The sequence below is a fragment of the Microcaecilia unicolor genome, chromosome 1, assembly GCF_901765095.1.
Source record: "Microcaecilia unicolor chromosome 1, aMicUni1.1, whole genome shotgun sequence".
Lineage (NCBI taxonomy): Eukaryota > Metazoa > Chordata > Amphibia > Gymnophiona > Siphonopidae > Microcaecilia > Microcaecilia unicolor.
In genome coordinates this window covers 278,576,868-278,591,458 of record NC_044031.1, presented here as the reverse complement: position 1 = coordinate 278,591,458, position 14,591 = coordinate 278,576,868, and the positions used below count along the sequence as shown (strand labels likewise).

General features: G+C 45.5%; 1 protein-coding gene across 5 annotated transcripts in view; it reads right to left on the bottom strand.

Moving 5' to 3' along the window:
- The window catches only part of RBFOX2 (RNA binding fox-1 homolog 2), a 769,335-nt gene that overhangs the window by 201,896 nt on the left and 552,848 nt on the right, over positions 1 to 14,591 (bottom strand). The gene's annotated exons all lie outside the window — the stretch shown is intronic.

Genomic DNA, 14,591 nt, shown 5'->3' with positions numbered 1-14,591 from the left:
TGTGTTCCTTACATAGTATATTACTAGAATTCCTCAGATTTTATTTTATTCAATACCTATTTTTCAAAGAATCCACCTTAAAATGAAAGCTGATTTGTAATTCACTCCAGCAACAAGCGTTAGTAAAAGCGGTTAGCTTAGCAGAGTTTTAAAAAGGTTTGGACGGCTTTCTGAAGGAAATGGACTTTGAGAAAATTCACTATTTCTGGGATAAGCAGTATAAAATGTTTTGTACCTTTTGGGATCTTGCCAGGTATTTGTGATCTGGATTGGCCACTGTTGGTCTTTCCCAGTATGGCAATACTTATATATATATATATACATACACACTAGCTGATGTCATATGGAGCTGGACCCACCAGTGTGCTCTAGAAAGCTTGTGGGTAGGTTACAGAAACAAGACTGCTCAAGGATGGTGTGTCCAAAAAGGAAAAAATAGTTTTAAAAAAGAATAAATGCACAAAAATGTGAGAGGTCTATACCATTAATAAAACTAAAGGTCAAAGCAGTGCAGAAGCTAAAATGTAACTATGAAAGATACAAACATGCGTTGCTTGTAGCTTACCTATAAGCTTGATATGGTGGTTTCAATTACTGCAGAACACTGCAGCATGTGTGGCAGGTGGTTTGAGATGTTGCGATCATGTGGCGCCCCTACTTATGAATCTTCATTGGATGCGCAAAAAAATAGGGGATGGCTTAAAATTTTGGTGCTGGTTTTTAAGGCCATGCTTGGGAAATGTCCCCAGCGGAGAGTAGGAGAAGAGTAGGAGAGGTTTGACGAAAGCGATGAAGGCGAAATGTACTCAGATAGAAAGGAGATGGATGCATGGAAGGAAATGTTGAAGGTTGAGAGAGCAGAGAAAAAGGAAGAGGAAAAAAAAGATGGTGAGATAATTAATACAGAGGGTGGACAATGTGTTCCTGCAGTGTACAGTGGTTTCAGATGGAGAAACAGATTAGGAAGGGACAGTACCAAGAAGAAAAAGTGTACTGGAGCCGTAAGTAGTAAATGGGAGAAAAATAAATGTAAAGAGAAAATGACGGCGCACAGCACCTAGAGCGGAGGCCCTGAGTGGATCGGAGTGGACCTGGGAATCACCCCGGAGAAGGCTGTAAAGGATATGCAGATGAGCTGCAAGTCCTCCATAGCACCTGAAATGCAGCCGGTGGTAGAGCTGGGCACCTCTCAACCAAGGAAAGGCTTACCAGGGGTTAGGCCGAAGCCAGCATTCCTCCTCCTGAGGGTCGCAAGATCCTAGCAAAAAAGCACAGTCATTGGTGAGGCCCCCACTTGGAAGTATTGTGTTCAGTTTTGCAGGTTGTATCTTGCTAAGGATGTAAAAAAAGACGAAGCGGTTCAAAGAAAAGTGACAAAAATGGTATGGGGTTTACATAGCAAGGACATAGGAGAAGAGACTGATGACCTGAACATGTATACCCTGGAGCAGCGGTTCCCAAACCCGGTCCTGGAAGCACTCCAGTCAGTCAAGTTTTCAAGAAATAAACAACGAATACTCATGGCAGAGATTTGCATGCAGTGAAGGCAATGCATACAAATCTCTCTCATGAATATTCAGGACCAGGTTTGGGAACCATTGCCTGGGAGGACTACTACTACTACTTACCATTCCTATAGCGCTATTAGACATATACAGCACTGTACACGACACGAAGAGACAGCCCCTGTTCGACAGACAAGCAGGACAAATAAGGGAATTACCAAGGTGGGAATGATAAAACATGGGTAGTGAACGAGTAAGGGTTAGGAGTTAAAAGCAACATCAAAAAGGTGGGCTTTTAGCCTAAATTTGAAGATGGCCAGAGATGGAACTTGACATACCGGCTCAGGAAGTCTATTCCAGGAATAAGGCACAGCAAGATAAAAGGAACGAAGTCTAGAGTTAGAAGTGGAGGAAAAAGGTGAGATTAAGTAAGATTTACCCGGTAAACGGAGTTCCCAGGTAGGAGTGCAGGGAGAGAGAAGGAAGGTGGTAGAAATACATGACATGAATTGAAGTTGCAGGGGGGTCGACTCAGGAATTATGTCAGGAAGTACCTTTTCACGTAGAGGGTGATATTTACCTGGAATGCCCTCCTGTGGGAGATGGTGGAGATGAAAATGATAACGGAGTTCAAAAATGCATGGGATAAACACAAAGGAATCCCTGTTTAGAAGCAATGGATCCATAGAAGCTTAGAAGTGATTAGATGGCAACACCAATAATTGGGAAGCAAAGCCAGTACAGGGCAGTCTTCTACGGTCTGTGCCCTGATTTGGATGGGCTAGAGTGGGACTTCAATAACAACTTCAGAAGTTTTAGAACAGTTTTTCAACTGGTGTGTGCTGTGGCTGCTCCCCAGGTATGCCGCGGGAGATCAGGAATCCACAAGACACTGCCTTTTTTTTTTGTTTGCATCTGCATCGTTTCTCTTTCCCTCCTCCACGCTGCACCTCCCCCTACCCTGAGCCAGCAGCTCCCCCGACACCCCCTGCATGTCCAAACACCCCTCTCATCCTCCCCTATGCCCGCAGCACCCCAAACCCCTCTCCCCCCTGCAGCAACGATCAATACATGCCGCCTGCAGCTAGCCCCAGAATCTCTCCCCTGCACATCCCGCCCTCCTGCTGATGGATTTTCTTGTTTACACAGGGGCCGGGACAGGCAGAGGAAAGGCTCCAGGGCCAGCTGCAGACAGCGTGCGCTGACCGCAACAAGGAGAAAGGTCTGAAGCGCCACAGGCATGGGAAGAAGAGGAAGAGGTGCCCAGACAGACGGGGGGAGAGTCAGGAGAGCTGCTGACTCGCACATGGGGAGGAGGGAGGGAGAAACGCAGCATGAGGGAAGTTGAGAAAAACGATGCAGGTGCAAACTAAAACAAAAAAAGGCACTCGGGAAGGAGGGAGCAAAAAGACAGATTAGGAAGTGCCATGGGGCTAGGCAGGGTGAGGGAGAGCTGCTGGATTCAAGGGAGGAGGGTTAGGAGAGATGCTAGACTGGCAGGGGAAGGGGCAAAAGAAAATCTTGCCCTGCGGGGGGGGGGGGGGGGGGGGGGGTTGATGCCAAGCTGCCTAGAGGAGTTATAAACTACCAGGGGGTGACTGGGCAGAGAGGGGAAGATGCCAAACTACACAGGGGAACCCAGAGAGGGGGGGGGATATGAGATGCCATAGTGGGGAGAGATGTGGGACTTTGGTCTGCGGAAGATGGAGGGAACAGCTGGGGGCATGCTGGACTCAGTGGTAAGTGGTAAGGGACACATGCTACACTGGGAGAGGGAGACAGGGAATGGGAAAGAGACATATTGTGCTGTGGTGGGATAGAGGGAAGACAAGGGAGAGATGCTGGACACAGGGTGAAGAGAAAAGAGATGTAATGGATCATGTGGAGGAAAATAGCAAAGATGCTGGGCCATGTTGGGCAAGGAGGGTATAGAGAAAGAAGTAGTTGGACATGGGGAGGGATAGGAACACATTGTGGGCATGGAGGATCAGGGACAGAGTGGGTCAATGCTGGATAGAGGGTAGGGACACAGAAGGGAAATACTAGACTTTTGGGAGCCTATGGTCAGGGGAAAGGGTGAGGGGGGACATGGAGGGATAGGGACACAGAGGGGTAATGCTGAACACATTGGGGTGGTAGGGATACAGAATGCAGATGTTGGGCAGGGGAAGTGAGATGCTGAACGTGGGGGCAGGATAGGCCAGGGGCATAAAGGGAAGATGGATAATGGATATGGAAGAAAAGAGGAGACAGGCTGTACATATAGGGAAAAGAAGAGGGGGAGACAGGCTGTACAGATATTGGAGGGAAGATGGGAGACAGGCTGCACATATAAAGAAGGGAAGAGAAAAGGGGAGACAGGCTGCACAGATAGAGAAGGGAAGATGGGAGACAGGTTATATAAATAGAGAAGGGGAGACAGGCTGCACACATATGGCAAGGAAGAGAGGAGACAGGCTGCACGTATAGAGAAGGGAAGAGAGAGAAGGGGAGACAGGCTGCTCATATACGGAACAGAGAAAAGGGAAGACAGGCTGCCCGTATAGGGAAGAAAGAAAAGGGGAAACAGGCTGCTTGTATAGGGAAGAGAGAAAAGGGGAAACAGGCTGCTCATATAGGGAAGAGAGAAAATGGGAAACAGGCTGCTCATATAGGGAAGAGAGAAAAGGAGAAACAGGCTGCTCATATAGGGAAGAGAGAAAAGGGGAGACGGGCTGCACACAAAGGGAAGAGAAAAGGAGAAACAAGCTGCACATGAAGAGAAGGGAAGAGGGGAGACAAAATGAATTTGAGGAGGTGGCAGAGAAACTGAAGAAAGCTGAATGTGAAAGATCAGAACCAGACACACATAGGGCAGGAGGTGAGATAAACCTGTAAACAGTTAAGAGCACAGACAGAGGAAAGCAGAACCAAAGATTGGGAACAAGATGACTGGAATAATAAAATCACCAGACTACAAAGGTAGGAAAAATGATTTTATTTTCAGTTTAGTGATTGAATTATGTCAGTGTTGAGAATTTGCATGTGTCGGTTTTATTTCGCACTGTAAAGGACACACATTTCTTTGTTTCTTTGGTGTTGCATGACATGCAGAATCCTGTATCTCTGCTTTCAGTTTTTGTTTGTATGGTTTTTGTGGTTCTATATTTTGTATACGGTGAGAGTCATGTTCTGCACCTGCAACTGAAGTAAATGATTCTGATGGCATTTGGTGTCTGTGTAGGAATCTGTAACAGCCCACCTTGTTCTAGTTTCCCAGTAGCATATTTAAATGAAATAACTACATATTTAATGCATTTCAGTAGCGTATTTAAATGAAATAACTACTTTTGAAGGTTACAGGTATGGGTGGGGATGGAATGAATCTTAGCAGGGACGGGCAGGAATGGGTTAGATTCCAGTGGTGTGCCTCAACAATGTTTGCACCTTTTAAGTGTACCACAAGATGAAAAAGGTTGAAAATCTCTGTTTTAGAATAAGAACAGTGTGGGGCAGACTTCTACAGCCTATGCCCTGAAAATGGAAAGGACAAACCAAGATTAGATACTCATATAAACCATCACATCATACCTTATGCTATGAGTTTATCTTGTTGGGCAGACTGGATGGACTGTGCAGCTCTTGACATCTACTACATTACTAATTGATGCCCACTGCAATGGTGGTTTTATGCAATGTGAAAGTTAAGCAAATGGACTGAAACCAGTTTTTGCCCACTCTTCTTGCAGAATAACCAAAGCTCTTTCAAGCTGTTTTTTTTTTTTTTTTTGGGGGGGGGGGGGGGGGCGCGATGTACTTTAGTCCAAGTTTTATTACAGACTAGTAAAAAAGGCCAGTTTCTTAATGCAATGAAACGGGCGCTAGCAATGTAATGACTTCCTGCCATTAATGTTTCCACGGTTGTATTCTGAATGTAATTGTTGTTTACATGTGTAACATTTCTTTATATACAATATTTTTTTGTGTAAACTGTGTTAGAATGTGGTAAAAGCTTTCCTTGTTCAGGCCCTTCAATCAGTTTAACAATCACATCAGAAGAGCTCCTTACTCGTGAGAATGCAACATACAGTTGCCCGTGTGAGAGACTGAGAGTGAGTGTGTTTTACAGACAGTGTAAGAGAGAGATACACAGAGTGATTGAGTGTATCTGTGTGTGTGTGGTGTGAGTGACAAGTGATTAAATGTTTGTCTTCCCTTCCATTCTGTGCACTTGCCTCCACTGATGTTCGTACCTCCCTGTATATGATTGATTGTTAGCAGGGTTGCCAGGTGGAAAATTTTTTTCTAGCCCAATCCAGCCCAAAACCCGCCCAAACACAAACCCCGCCCCTGACACCCCCACCCCCGCGTCATCACCCCCGCCCCCGCCGTCACCGGCCCCGCCCCCGCCGTCACCGGCCCCGCCTCCCCCGTCATCGGCCCCACCTCCCCGTCATCGGCCCCGCCTCCCCGTCATCGGCCCCGCCTCCCACGTCATCGGCCCCACCTCCCACGTCATCGGCCCGCCCAAAACGTCACTAACCCCGCCCAAAAAACGTCACTAACCCCGCCCCCCCGCGGCCGAAAAAGGCAAAAAGCCGCCCGAAAAACCGCACAGAAACCCAAAAAGCCGCCCAAAAAACCGCAACCCGCCGCGGGCAAAAATTTCCCGCGGCGGGTCGCGGAAAACCGCCCAATTGGGCGGTAAAACCGCCCACCTGGCAACACTGATTGTTAGAGATTCAATCCACTCCACTTCCCTCCTCCAAGTTCCATTCTGTCTGATTGGTTCTTCGTTCCTGTGATGTCACGTTTGTTTGCTTGGCAACTATGCAGCATTCCGTTTCCTCGACGAGAGGGCGGGGACAGTGAGAGCCAATGAAACGCTGAACTACAGACTTACGAACCCTACACTGCCACAGTGCCACAGAGTCAGCTTCAGAATGCTGGAGGTGCTTTTTATTATATAGGATTTCTACTGGATTCAGGTCTAGACTTTGATTGGCCCACTAGATCTTCACCTTTTTCTTGCTGAGCCATTTCATTGTTCCTTTTAATTTGTGTTTAGGATTACTGTCAGAAGCTGTATCCTCTCCCCCATCCCAAGGTCTATGGCAGAGTAGAATAGGTTTTTCTCCAGAATCTACCTGTACTTTGTACCATCCGCCTTTTCCTTGATCATCATAAGTTTCCCTGACCTTGCTAGGTAAAGCATCCTCAAGATATAATACTGCCACCACCACACTTTACAGTTGGGACAGCGTTGGTAGGGTAATGTTGTAGCACAGAAACCAGAAAGTTCCACTTTGGTCTCATCAAACAACAAAATCTTGGTGGGGGGGGGGGGGGGGGGGGAGGAGGAGGGCAAATGTTATAAGGTACATCATATGGCTTTTCTTCAGCAAGGTCTTCTTATCTCCCTGTCAGACAAGCCATGTTTGTGAAGTAATCTTGAAACTGTTGAACTGTCAACATTTTTATCAGTCTCATCCAGAGACATATGTAGTTCTTTTAAAGTAAGTAATCTAAGCTTCAAAGTGACCTCTTCTCAGTAATTTCTTTAACATATTGTCTCGCCTGTTTCCAGAAGCTCCCAAAGGGCTCTGACAGCCTTTTTCTGTGCCTGTGGAATCTTTTTTACTTCCTGGAACTCAGAACTTCCTTTATAGTCCTGCTAGCTGGCACTGATTGATGACATCATATCCTGCCTAGGAGTATTTAAGGAAGTTCTCCACTTACAGCCAGTGCCTCAGCAACAGGCTTCTTGGTATCCTACTGATGCCTTGTTCCTGGATTCCTGCCTGCCAGCCTGTTCTAGAGTTCCAGCCTTGCTCCAGCGTTCCAGCCAGCCTGGGCCTATCCGGCCTTGCTAAAGCATTCCAACCAGCCTGGGCAGGTCCAGCCTTGCTCCAGTGTTCCAGCCAGCCTGGGCCTATCCGGCCCTGCTTCAGCCAGCCTGTGCCTGCCTTGACATCTGACCTATGTTTGCCTGCGACCTATTCTTGACTTTGTCCAGTGGCAGCGTCAGCCACCATCAGTGAGGGCCCTTGCTGCGCTTGTGATATACAGGAGGTACACATCGCTATGGCCCAAGGGCTCACTTTCCTGGATTGTGACACATAGCTACTGACTTTGGAGGCAGTGTCAAGTGATCAAGGCAGTGTCTTGGTGGTGTTGAATTGTTTCCACTATATAATGATGGATCTCAACTGTGCCAAGGGGTATTCCAACCTAAATTTTCTTATTGCTTACTCCAAATTTGTACTTATGGATAACTAAGCTGGAGGCCTTTCAGCAGCTCCATGTTCAATATGTTTAGATCTTTGCTTCAAATTTATTTCATACATTAAAAAGCTTCATTCTCACTCCAGGAACATTCAAATTAGCTCAACTGCTGAGACTGGACACCCAGGTGGACGCATTTACTAAAGGCCTTTCCAAGGAAATTTTGAAAATGAAGCTAATATGGGTTTGCTATGACATTGTGACAAGACTTATGTGATCAAGATACTTTACTTTTTAATTCTTAATTACTTTTTGGATATTTCTGTAATTGTTCTAGTGTAGGGTAGGTTATATATACCAGTGAAAAATTCCTACTCTAAAAAAATACAGTTCAGAAGGCATTAGACAGAGAATGTGAAAAAAAAACACAAGGCAGCAAAAAAATTAGCAAGACACTATCTTAGGGAAGACTAGAACAGTGGACAAAACTAAAACTAGCAATTATTGATAACAAACCTAAATAATGTGAATGAAAATAAATGCAAAAGAACCTGGACATGCACCTACAGTTCGATAATCATGTGCATCTGGTCTCCAAAAGAATGTTTCATGCTATGTGGAGGCTCCGGCGCATACGACATTTCCTTACCAGAGAGCTGTTCCGTATCCTTGTGCATTGGTTAGTCCTCTCCCACCTAGACTATTGTAGTGGGATCTATGCGGGCTATAAGATCTCTTTATTGAGAAAGTTCCAGACAGTCCAGAACACAGCCGCAAGACTGATTCTGGGTAAACAATGATTTGCATATGCTCAACCTCTGCGCTACAACCTACACTGGCTACCAGTAAAGGAACACATCATTTTTAAAGTCTCCTTAACCCACAAACTCATCTATGGCCTTGCTCCAGACTACATGCTCAACTTGATTGATCTTCCGCCAGGGAATGCAACACCTGCAGCACGGTCATATCTCCAATTACACTTCCCAAACTGCAAGGGCGTCAAATATAAGCTGATTTTCACCTCTTATTTCCGCTACTGGAGTCCTAAGCACTGGAATGCTCTTCCGCAACACCTGAAAACGCAATTGGACCACACCCTTTTCAAAAAATTGCTGAAAACTTATTTCTTTGTTAAAACATACTCCCCTAGTTGCTCTGCTGATTAGTATTCCCATCACACTATCCTACCCTGCTTAGTTCCCCATTGTTAGCTACTGCTCCCCCTGTCTATCCTTAGTCACCTTTAACTGTATTATCTCAATTTGTAATTTTTTCTTAAATTAACTGTAAGCCACATTGTGCCTGCATGTGTGGGAAAATGTGGGATACAAATGAACTATAAATAAATAAATATATAAAGGTAGTATGACTGAGAAGTAATAGCCAGCAAGATAGCATTTTGAACAGCACCTTATCAGACTTTTTATGGCCATAACCCCATCCACACAACCACCAAGCATGTTCCAGCTCCCCCCCCCCCCCCCCCCCAGGCGAAGGTGAAGACTAATTACATCACCATTTGGGGTCACAACCCACAGTTTTAGAAACTCCAATTTTTTAAAAACTTTTATGTTTATTTATTTTTCAAACCTTAGTAACAAGATGTTAAAAAAAAAAAAAAAACCACTCAATAAAGCAAGTGTTGACTGCCATCCTATTACAGGTCATGTACCCCCTCTCACCCCCCACGGAAAACTTGCAGATACATTCAGGGGTAAAGGTTCCCAACCAAGACCTATGAAGAGCAGCAATAACTCCGCCTAAGAGTCCCCTACAGAGTTCTGTGATACCATATATGGAAAGGAGTCCAAGTCTGTTGAAAAGCAGCTAATCAGCCCCATCTTTGAGCCGACAATTTGCTGAGGTAATAAGCTTCCCACAGAGCTGTCCATAAGCGGAGTAACTGCGGTAAATCCACCAATCTCTAGCACTTGGCTACCTCTCATTGAAGAAAACTTATATATGGTAACACCACTCGCAAGATATCCGGAGAGAGGGAGCCAGCTGGTAGAAGAAGCAGAAATAAGGCAGAATCAACTGGTACAGTAATAGAAAATATCTGTGAGAAAATCCCTGCCCAATTATGCCAAAACTGAATTATGGGACAATCCCACCAACAGGCTCATTTTCGAAAGAGGAGGACGCCCATCTTTCGACACAAATCGGAAGATGGGCATCCTCCTCACAGGGTCGCCCAAATCGGTATAATCGAAAGCTGATTTTGGGTGTCCCCAACTGCTTTCCGTTGCGGGGACGACCAAAGTTCAAGGGGTGGGGGGGGGGGGGGGGTCAGAGGCATAGTGAAGGCGGGACTTGAGTGTGCCTAACACATGGACGTCCTTGACTCATAATGGGAAAAAAAAGAGTGTCCCTGACGAGCACTTGGACGACTTTACCTGGTCCTGTTTTTTTTTTTACGACCAAGGCACAAAAAGGTGCCCGAACTGACCAGATGACCACAGGAGAGAATCGAGGATGACCTCCCCTTACTCCCCAAGTGGTCACTAACCCCCCCCCCCCCTAAAAAAAACATCTTTAAAAATATTCTTTGCCAGCCTCAAATGTCATACTCAGGGTCCATCACAGCAGTATGCAGGTCCCTGGAGCGGTTTTAGTGCGTGCAGTGCACTTCAGGCAGGCGGACCCAAGCCCATCCCCCCCTACCTGTTACACTTGTGATGGTAAATGTGAGCCCTCCAAAACCCACCACAAACCCACATCTAGGTGCCCCCCTTCACCCGTACAGGCTATGGTAGTGGTGTACAGTTGTGGGTAGTGGGTTTTGGGGGGGATTTGGGGGGGCTCAGCACACAAGGTAAGGGAGCTATGTACCTGGGAGCAATTTCTGAAGTCCACTGCAGTGCCCCCTAGGGTGCCCGGTTGGTGTCCTGGCACATCAGGGAGACCAGTGCACTATGAATGCTGGTTCCTCCCATGACCAAAGGGCTTGCATTTGGACGTTTCTGAGATGGGCGTCCTTCATTTCCATTATCGCCGAAAATCAGAAACGACCATGTCTAGGGATGACCTAAATTTCAGGATTTGGGCGTCCCTGACCTTATTATCGAAACGAAAGATGGACGTCCATCTTGTTTCGATAATATGGGTTTCCCTGCCCCTCCACAGGGAGGTTTTGTGAGGACGTCCTCAGCAAAACTTGGGCATCCCTTTCAATTATGCCCCTCCAAATGTGAAAATAGGTGCCCTCCATATCACAGCCCCTCCACAGCATGCCTTCGTCAGGTTAGGGACAAAGAGGCATATTTTCAAAGCACTTAGCCTTCCAAAGTTCCATAGAAACCTATGGAACTTTGGAAGGGTAAGTGCTTTGAAAATATGCCTCAAAGTGTACTAATGGCGACTTATACCACCTATAAATGGACATTACCCCATTTTCCATCGTTGGCTGAGACAGATTATATAAATACCTCTCGCTTATCTATCTCCCATTTCTGCTTCATAAGACAGCGTCCAAAATCAGCTTCCCACTGTTGAATAAATTTGGGAGGCTATTGTAGGCTAGGATGAAGTACTAAGTCATACAACTGTGATATCATCTTGGGCTTGCGTGGGGGGGGGGGGGGGGGGGCTGTGCCAGGAAAATCTCAAAAGGAGAGGGTGGATCTGAGAATCCCATATCATAAAGGTCCCCATGAAGCAAATGCTTAAGTTGTAGATGCATGAAAAAAAAAAAAAGCTGTTCACAATTAGTTAGTCCCTGCTGCTCTTAAAAGTCGAAGGCATATTTAGACCAACATGGTATCAGGTAAGCTAGAACTGAAAGTGGGGTACACCTTATGACCCTTCTACTACCCAACAAACAGATAAATCAATAAACCCCATTCTGGATCTTCCATGCACATCAAGTGGGGTCGAAAACAATTGAGGACTGTAGACCTATCAACATGGCCCTCTCTATGTGCACCCAGGGCATGGGAGAAGACATCTCCCAAGCCATCAAAGCCCTAAGCTGTGCAGCCCAGTAGCAGCATCTCAAGAAGGATCCCCAAACTACCCTCACTCTGCTTCTGCTGTAAAACCTGCTTACTCTTGGGGGCCTCCTCTTCCAAATACATTGAAAAAGTTTTCATTGAAGATTAAACAAGAGCATGTTTAGGAACATGCACTGGAAGGGTCTGGCATAAATATAAAAATCTAGGCAACATCATCATTTTGCACACTGCCACCTGTCAACCAAGTATATGTCAGACCATGAAACTGACCAAGAGCCACTGACAATGCCTGAAGAACCTTCCTGTAATTCAACTTATACAGGTCATCGTGATCAGAACAAATATTTACTCCTAGGTATCAAATATAGCCCCTGGCCCACCCAAAGGGCAAAGAGGATTTTAAGAGGTGTGCCCTGCCCATATCCAATGATATGTTCAATATCTCAGACTTAGTAGCATTCATTTTAAAGCCAGATAATGCACCATAATCAGTAAACAATATGTGGGAGGGACATTTCAGGGTCTATAACAGACAAGATGATGTCATCAGCAAATAAGGTCATTTTAAATTCTTCAGGCCCCACCTACACTCCTTTAATCTCCTTGGCCTGGTGGATATAAGCAGCCAGGGGTTCAACCGTCAAAAGCAAACAACAGAGGAGACAGAGGGCACACGTCTGGTACCTCGCCCTTACTGAAAGGTCTCAAAATAACCCCCATTCACCCGGATTCTGGCCTTGGGTGAGGTATAGAGAGCAGATATCCAGCCCTAAAATTAGGACCAAAAACCCAGAGTATTCAATGCATAAAAGACCATTCCATCCAGTTAAAAATGCCTTCTTGGCATCTGTAGTTAACAAGACCACAGGAGTCCTCATAAAGCAAGCACACCAAGTCAACCATATAGCCCTTCTAATATCTCCTGTCATTCTTGTGTGTGGGGGGGGGGGGGGGGGGGGGGGGGGGGGGGAATGAAATCACACTGGTCCTCACTAATAAGGTCGGAGATATGTGCATTTAATCTCCTTGCTAAAACACTGGCCAATAGTTTAACATCCAAATTAAGGCGAGAAATTGGCTGATAAGAACTACATAATTTGGGGTCCTTCCCAGGTTTAGGAAGAACCATGATACCAGCTTCCAACATAGATGCAGACAAAGGATCACTCTGAAGGCCCTCATTAAAAACCTGAACTAACAAGACAGCCACCATGCCCACAAATGTCTTAATTTGGTTGTAAAGACATTCAAATTCAGTGGATTTACCCAGCTTCAGTGACCTTATGGCTACACTCATCTCCTCAAGCCAGATCTCCTGTTACTGCATCTCTCTGGCAGTCTGAGAGCTGAGCAAGATCAGTCTCATCCAGATAATGTCTAATTTCTGACTGGCTCATGTCTCAGAGGTATAAAGTGCATGATAAAATTTAACAAAATTGTGCTGCAAATCCTGTTTACTGTATTCCTTTCCAGCAATTACCTGTGCTTGTGTCCATTGTTACTTCAACTGTGAAGCTAACAAATTTCTAGCCCTGTTGCCCTCTTCAAAATAAATTTATTTGAGTTCCTCAGCCCATAGCAATTGGTGGAACTCGTCAATTTGAGTTATCAGAGATGGGGGTGAGTGAAAGGACACACCTCTGTTCTAGCTAGGAAATGTGCTTTCTAGGTCAGTATCTTCACTCTTTTTTTTTTTCAGTCTGCTATCCCACATAACAGCCTCAAACAAAGGCCTTAAAACTGTCCCAGACTGTACCCAAAGGGCATTCCCAGGATAAGATTGTCAGACAAGAAGAGAGAGATCTCCATATTAAGATCTTGTCTCCTCCAGCAAGCTCTCATTAAGCCTCCAAAATTGTAGCTTACCATCTTACCCCCTCGCCTACATACAGACCAGGGAATGGGTCGACCACACAATCACATCAATTTCTACCCTATCCATGCCAAAAATCAGGCCTTTTAACTTAAAAGAAAATCTATATGTGATGCAGAAGCATGAGGAGATGAAAATTAGGTAAATTTTCTCTGTGTGCCATGAAAATGTCTCCACACATCCACAAGCCCCATCTGAGACAATAAAAAAAAAAAAAAAAAAGAGAGAACCTCAGAAGGGTCTTCCTATCTGTTTGTATACCAGCTGGGCAGTGGAATCTAGTTTGGGTTACAGGGTCACACCAAAATCACCACCTATGATCCAGAGGCCAGTATGCCACTGCAACAGAGCTTGCTCCAACTCCAAAATAGAAATGCTTTTGGTTTTCATTAGGGGCACATACTGACACCAGGTTATAAAGGCTTCCCTGAAGTTCAATCTGAAGAGACAAAACACTGCCTACTGAGTCAATTAGGGTTTAACTCCCAGGAGGAGAGTGCCTCATACCAGAATACCCATTCCCTGCTTCTTAGCAGTAGGGTGGGAGGCAAAAAAATTGGAAAGGATATTTGTAAGTTTCCTCAATAGATGTGCTTCATGCACATAGCAAATGGACGTAAAGGTCCAAGGCACTTCCTTAAACATTTATACTTTGAAAGTCAAGTTCAGCCCCTTAACATGTATTGAAACAATCTTAATATCACATATCCACTAGATATATAAGTAAAAAATATAGCCAACATGTAAACCATAGCCGTTGCCCTTCTACCTCAAAACCTACCATCTGGAGTAATTTTGTACCAAAACCCCCAACTCCCTCCTCAACCCTTCCATGCCCCCCCCCCCCCCCCCCCCCCCCCATCCATCCAGTATTTCCCCCTAAACAACCATCTTAACCCTCTCCCCTGCGGGTGTATGATACTTAATGTAAGGAAGCTGTGAACCCCTTCTCTCCCCCCCTCCCCAATGCCAAACTGCATAGAACACTAACATGACCCATATCCCGCATATATATCAGCAGCACCAAGAGAAACGAGCTCTTGCTCAGAGAGA